This window comes from Thunnus maccoyii, chromosome 6 (genome assembly GCF_910596095.1).
Source record: "Thunnus maccoyii chromosome 6, fThuMac1.1, whole genome shotgun sequence".
Lineage (NCBI taxonomy): Eukaryota > Metazoa > Chordata > Actinopteri > Scombriformes > Scombridae > Thunnus > Thunnus maccoyii.
In genome coordinates, this window is record NC_056538.1 from 30,837,597 (window position 1) to 30,842,824 (window position 5,228).

Here is a 5,228-nt window from a genome sequence, read left to right on the forward strand (position 1 = left end):
GACATATGTACAAGTGCACACACACACACTCATTCACACATGTTCTCACACTTATATCTGCATGTAAATCTCCTTCAGGGATTTCTGGTTCTCACTGGGAAACATGGTGTCACTTCACTGGTGTTTCCAGAAATCCACAGAGACTACTTCCTCCACGAATCCCTAAAAACCACAGTGAGACACCGACAGCCAACCAATCGAAAAATGTGCCGACGCACTGACATTATTCTCCCGCCCTTTTCACTTTATTTTCACTTTCTTTTTTCACACTTCCATTTTGTTACTATTCCAGTTGCTCTGGTTGTTTCCTTCCTTTAATACTTCTACTTTTCCCTCCTCTATCTGTTCCTTTTTCTTTTTTTTACTTACTTGAATTGTCCTACATGCTCAGTCTTTTATCTCATTTTGTATCACCCCTGCTGAAAAAAACAGCATAGACCAGCTTAAATGCACAATATGTAATTTCTGCCACTGGCTTCCCACCTCATATAATCAACATAATGCACTTTAAACAAAGATTAAAATCACCAAGGTTGATTATGTTGTGAATTTGCACCTTGTTTTTAATAACTTAACTCCCTGGGGGACTATGGTTGTAGCCCAGGTGGTGGCAGGTTGAGCTTGCAGGGCTGAAAATGCAACGCTAGGCCATTAGCATGGCGAGAGGCAACCGCACCACTTAGGAGACAGGAAGTGTATACCATTTCATACCACTGGTGCAGCTTGTAATGTGTCATCTTTTGATATAGAGCATGTTTGGATTAGACATGTGCGACATGTGCGACATTCAGTAATCACACTTAGTGAGCTTTTTCTGTCTTCACAGACAGCAAACACTGACCGCTCATTGTGAGTAACTTATATCTGCCCATTTGATTATCTATCACGTAAAGATATTTGACATAGATAGTTGACACACTATTGCACTGGAATTCATACAGCCCCTCCAGAAATCAGAGGCACTATAAATAGCTATAGTTTAAGCACAAAATATTTGTGGAACTTTTGAATATGTCTTTATTTTTGGTTGTTCTCTCAACAATATGAGCTTTTTACAGTGAAATTCAGCAACTGCTTTGATGCATTTTTTTTCTTTCCTGTCGCGCCCTTTTTTCTGTTTACATGCAGTAGTTGGGAGGCATTTTGGTGATATTCAACAAAAGTGACTGTGTTCTGATGAAACACTAGCACTTCTTTTTGGATTTAATTAGCTCTGATTAAGGACCGTTTCAGCTGAGTGCTGAGGTATTAGCCAATAGTAAGTGATTAGTTCACCCATACTCATAAAACTGGAGTAACATCCAGAAAACTATTTTTCTCCAGTAAACACTGTTTTGAAGTGTACCTGCATGTGTCATCCAAAATAAAAAAAAGACTGGATAACATTTAACATATTTCATGATAAAAAAAACTTTTACTCATTTCTAAAATGTGTAATGTTTTCTTTTTTCATCTCATTTCAGGTCCACATAAGGTGTGATGTGTGGCTCAGGGAGGATGTGTGGAAGAGGATTGTAAATGCACAAAAGACTCTTTGTAAAGGAGCTAGCTGTGGTCATCTGGGGGACAGCTACCCTGAGGGGTAGCCAAGGGGGAAGCCAAACCCCCCTTAACCCCAACAAAATCGATGGCACTGAGAGGAATGTTTACTGATGAAAAACCTGGATTATCATTTTGCAAGCGACTTTGAATGCGGATGCTGTCATAACCCAACAGGATTGGTGTTGTCGTTTCCAGTGAGTTTGTTTTCACAAAGATACACATGCTTGATACTTGCATGTGTGTCTGACCATAAAATATGACAATGTTAGTGCTATATATATATATATATATATCAGCACCAGGAGCAGATGAGCATAGGGATATGGCTACATACATATATGTATGTATATATATTTCATGATGATCTTGTCTGAAGTATATGACAGGATTTCGTTTTCCTTTTTGACAGTGGAGGTTATCAGACGTAGCCATTTTTAAATCCCCCGCCGTGCTCTGGTGAATGCAGGCTGTTGTAGCTGTCACTAGCTGTACTCATGAGAAAAGTCAGCCTATGTTTTCCAAGTGGATCTCAGACAGGCTGAGGTGCAACATAGCTGTAGATTTTCCTTCTGCCTCTAACATTTTCTCCGTAATCAACCTGGTCTAACAATAAAATCTGGTTTTGTTGGTTTTCTTTCAGGCTGCTTCCATTGGTGGCTGCAGGAGCGAAACTGACAAGGAAGAAGAGCGTGAGGAAATACATAATGGAAAAAATACAGGAGATTGGTAAAAAAGATATGATTATTATTATTACTGTCATTGATGGCTTGTTGCTGTTTTTACAGTTTTTATTGTTACATATTGTGGTAATTGTAGGTTATTGTTTAACTAAATAAAATATATGAATGGACATACTCAAGTGACTTATTCCTAATGGATTTAGTTCACTTTCATATAGTTTGTTTCAGGGTAGGTAATTGGTCATCTTGAGCTGTGGCCAACTGGCTGAAACTCACCATGGTTATCCATCCTCCCCAGGCAAGGCTGGCTCCTGAATAAATACCAGCATACACCAGCCATAAACCACCACTATAGGCTGGTCACCAGCATGACCAGCACAAATACCAGCTTAAACCAGCAGGTCACCAGCAAAAAACACCACTATAGGCTGGCACCTGTATAAATACCAGCATACACCAGCCATAAAACACCACTACAGGCTAGTCACCAGCAAGACCAGCACAAATACCAGCTTAAACCAGAAAGACATCAGCAAAAATCACCAACGTAGACTGGGCAACAGCATGACCAACAAAAAAGTACCCACAACACTCTAAGCTGGTCACCAGCAAGACCAGCACAAAAAACAGCTTAAACCAGCAGGTCACCACCATACACCAGTAAAAACCACCAGAATGCCCAGCACAAATGTCAGCTTAAATCAGCACCAGCATGCACCAACATAGGCTGGTCACCAGTATAACCATCAAAAAAGTGCCCAAAACACACTCTAAACTGGTCACTAGCAAGACCAGCACAAAAACCAGCTTAAACCAGCAGGTCACCACCATACACCAGTAAAAACCACCAGCATGCCCAGTACAAATGTCAGCTTAAATCAGCACCAGCAAAACCACCAACATAGGCTGGTCACCAGTATAACCATCAAAAAAGTGCCCAAAACACAATCTAAACTGGTCACCAGCAAGACCAGCAAAAACCAGTTTTGTTGGTCTATGCTGGTTGTTTTCAGCAGGAACTTGTTCCTGCCTTGAGTTCCTCATCCTCACGCAGAAGGGGACTTTGTAAACTATTTCTTCTTTTTTTTTTAAGGATGCAGGTGTTGTCTTTTATCAAGTTTATTTCAGGATCTGTCAGGTTAAACTCTTATCTTGAGTGACTGCAGTCTGCAACAATCTCTGCGAGCACATTTGACTTAAACCATTTTAAATGAGCTTAAAGCAAATTCAGTCCAAGGTTGTTTGCTTCAACAAGAGAGTGCTTTATCTACAAGTCAAGATGTCTTTGTGTTTTTCCACATCGAGTCAAGGTTTCTAACATTTAACAAAAGCTGTTCAGGGAGCAGCAGAGGGAATTATTCTGATAAAGAGCACTTTGGACATTGTGTTTATCTTTTGCTGCAGGAATAAATACAAAAGTCAAATGGGTTTTTCCTCTGGAGAAGTATAGACGGTTTCCCGGGCAGAAAATACATAGCCGCAGTGTCATGATAGCTTATATGGACATTTTCAGTGTTAAGAAATCAGAAATAAAACTTGTTCAAAACCCTTCATATCACAATTTAGAGGTGAATTTAAATGGGAGATTCATCCTTGATATATGACACATATTCCAGTAAGAAACAGCAGCTAGCAGCATTGATAATGCTAACACAGGCTACACAAAGTTAACTGTACAGGAAGTGAAAAATGAACTGAATGACTCCCAAACATCAATCAGCAACACAGGTTAAAAGCACAGAAAACCCTTTTACACAAGTAACGTTGGCATGAAAACAAATACTAGCTTGAAAACAATAAAGTAATGTTAGCATTAAACCATAACGTGACGTTAGCATAAAACTCCTGCTGTTTGACTGCTGCACAGGACAGATGCACTCATTCTGGTTATATTTGTAACGTTTGCACTCCTGTTTCCAACCCTACTTTTTCTTCATAATATGCAAGACACTGACCTGTGGTGTATACAGGCAATACATGATTTAATCAGTATTATTGATCAGACACACAGGATCATGACAATGGACTCTGCACAGCTGTTGGATTGTTTTTTCCTTTGAAAATTTATCGATGTAACAACACAATGCATTTTCCACCCATAGCCATCAGTGTACACAGAAACACACAAACTACATGTCAAACTGATCACCAAAGTATTGATCACATCACAGCCTCAAACACACAGTAACAGAGTGAGAGCTGTCTTAATTTAAAACAAACGTTTCTTCTTGCAAACCAGAATGACTGAGAGGTTATGAGCATATGAAGTTGTTTTTGTGCCTTAAACTGCACAAACCACTAAAGTAATTAATGAAAAACGTTCATTATCCCATGAGGGAAACCTCCTAGTTAGCTCACAGTGCAGAATTAGCTGTTAGCTTCAGAGATCTGGTCAGAGTCTTGGATTTTATGTAGGAGGTGGATGAATTTTACACTGAAACTGCAGGAAGAAACACTCGTTATAAGGAAAGACAGCTCACTCCGTTACTGTGTGTTTAAAGGCTTTGTTTTGACTGTTGTCTTTGTCATGAGTACTTTCACACAGAACACAAATATTACACGGCGCAAAAGCGACGTAATTTTTTTTCAGAACGAGTTTTCACACAGCGAATAAAAGCATCAACCAATCATGAAGCGTAACCTGCACACAGCTGTTTATTTTGAAGGCCCACATAGAGTGTTGACTATCCTGCTGTATGTGTTTTGAAGCTATTTACAGTATCTACATTGATTGCAGACAGGTAGGCTCACTTGCTACGGTGGGTGGGAAAATAAAGCCAATGAATCAATATATTGATTCATATATCATCATATGCATCATCATCATGTATTTATAAATACAAACATTGGATTTCTTCCCGTGGAGCTGACATGAAAACTATTTTGGTTCAGTAATTGTCTGCTGTCAGTCAGCCTGGTGAAGACAGTTTGTCCAGCCGCTGTCCTCTCAGCTCCTCAACTCTGACAGATGGTTGCTTCTGAGACGTTGAACGCAGGTCATTCATC

At 39.6% G+C, this 5,228-nt stretch overlaps 1 long non-coding RNA gene across 2 annotated transcripts; it reads left to right on the top strand.

Moving 5' to 3' along the window:
* The first annotated feature begins 808 nt into the window (after positions 1 to 808).
* On the top strand, positions 809 to 2,364 carry LOC121899227. 2 transcript variants are annotated; one of them, XR_006096656.1, is made up of 4 exons: positions 809 to 849; positions 1,464 to 1,736; positions 1,952 to 2,085; positions 2,183 to 2,364. It is a non-coding gene; the product is annotated as an uncharacterized LOC121899227 (long non-coding RNA). The 2 variants fall into 2 exon arrangements; XR_006096655.1 differs by lacking the exon at positions 809 to 849 and having other exon boundaries at positions 1,399 to 1,736.
* Positions 2,365 to 5,228: the final 2,864 nt, after the last annotated feature.